General features: G+C 38.9%; 1 long non-coding RNA gene across 1 annotated transcript; it reads right to left on the bottom strand.

The window, feature by feature from the left end:
• Positions 1–279: 279 nt before the first annotated feature.
• LOC137433554 (uncharacterized) lies at positions 280–1,050 on the bottom strand. The gene is made up of 3 exons (XR_010985646.2): positions 999–1,050; positions 655–778; positions 280–493 (listed from the first exon to the last, which is right to left on the bottom strand). It is a non-coding gene; the product is annotated as an uncharacterized LOC137433554 (long non-coding RNA).
• Positions 1,051–1,942: the final 892 nt, after the last annotated feature.

Below are 1,942 nucleotides of genomic sequence, written 5' to 3' on the forward strand. Positions count from 1 at the left end.
TTTCTATTCACCCCACCCAGATTAGCTAATTTAATTCGTGGTAATATAAAAAAAAAAAATTAAATAAATAAAAAATCATAAGCCACGCCCACACCGACCCCGCCCACACAGACCCCGCCCACACCGACCCCGCCCACACCCATCACCCCCCACCCCCCGTGCGTTCCCCCACCCTTGATCCCCCCTCATCCCACCCCCACCTTCCCCACACACACAAGGGGAGGGGAGGGGTGGGATGGGGGGGAAATCAAGGGTGGGGGAACGCACCCTCCCTTCTAACCTTTATTCTTTTCTTGTAATTAATAATTAAATAATTCTGGACAAAGCATATATATATAAATAATATTTTAAACAAAATCTTTATATTTTTAAGACATTTTTCTTGAGGTATTACACATTTAACTGCTTCCCAGCACAAATCATCAATCTCTTCCCAACATAAGTCAAAGGTAGTTTCAACAGCAGCAGATATCTTCATGTTTGGAATCTCTTTCTGTCAAAGGCAAGAGGGGTAAAACAAGGAGAGAAATAAATGAATGATATACCCTGAATCACCTCCCACAATGCGCAGGGATATGGTGTACCTATTCGAAACGGTGTACCCACACATTGACACACACATGGCCAAAATACAATACATACACACATGCTTACCTCCACAAAATCAAGCTTAGCGTTCAGATCGTCGAGATGAAAATTAAGGATATCACAGGATGACAGGAAATAACCATTCCTATGGAGTCCAAAATCGTCCCACTCCAAGCTTTGGTCTTCGAGGCTGCAAACAAAATAAGGAGAAATTACTATGCTGAAGTAAGCTTGACAAAACATCACACACACGCACACACACACATACACACACATACACATTCACACATACACACACATACACACACACACATACACACACGAACACACACAAACACATACACACACGAACACACACACACACTAAGGCAGCGTCGTTTAACACAAATGTATTATATTTAGTATCTTACCTTGCATATGAATCTTCCAAGAACGGTGAAACAGGCAAATGGTTTAAATGCTCATTCGCCTCGTTGTAAATCTCTTTCGGAAAAACTTCATTTTGTGCCAAGACCAGGTCATTTTCAAAACCTGAATTGCTGTAATAAAAAATATATATCATGTCATATAAATTTAAATTAATCACATACAAAGCTCTCACCAACAGTTCAATTCTGAATGTTCAAACAGTTCAAACTTACCCTTGTGAGTATTCTTCATCACTGGAATAAGACAAGTTGTCGTTCATCTTCGTCGATTCACAATGTTTAAAATTGAACTGAATACGGCTTTTTATAATGTAAAATGTATTCAGGGAAGAGAACTGGCTGACAGCATTTCGAGGAATCTCAAGGCGTGTGTGAAAACAGGAAACGAAACAATGAAAACTTTCTGGGAAGTTATCCAAGTCAGTGAAACAACGTCATTTCTCAAAAGCGAATAATTAATTTTAAAAAGGTTTGAGTATGGTGATGGAAGTTGGAGGAGAATTAAATTATTTCCCACGCATAAACAAATATTTGTAGGGTCGTTGTTTGAGTGGGTCAAAGATGATTCACCAGATGATATTAAGAGTAAAAGGTTAAAAGGTCCATAAGGTCAGAAGGATCACAGGTTCACACAGAAGGACCATTGTTTAAGTGGTCTAATGAATAAGGATAACATGTCAAAAGGTTAGAAGGTTCGTAAAGAACAGGGTGAGAGAAATAGAGGTGTTTAGGGGCAATGAGGGAGGGAAAGAATTAATATGGAAGTGAATGGGTCAATGTTTGAGTGGGTCAAAGATTAATCTGCCAGATGATATGTAGAAGAAGGATGATAGGTCTATAAGAGAAAACAAATATTTGTAGTGTTTGAGTGGTCTAATGAACAACATTAAGGATAGGTACTACACACAAAAGGTTCATAAAGATGA

This window comes from Myxine glutinosa, chromosome 10, assembly GCF_964187855.1.
Source record: "Myxine glutinosa chromosome 10, kmMyxGlut1.1, whole genome shotgun sequence".
In the NCBI taxonomy this organism is placed as follows: Eukaryota; Metazoa; Chordata; class Myxini; order Myxiniformes; family Myxinidae; genus Myxine; species Myxine glutinosa.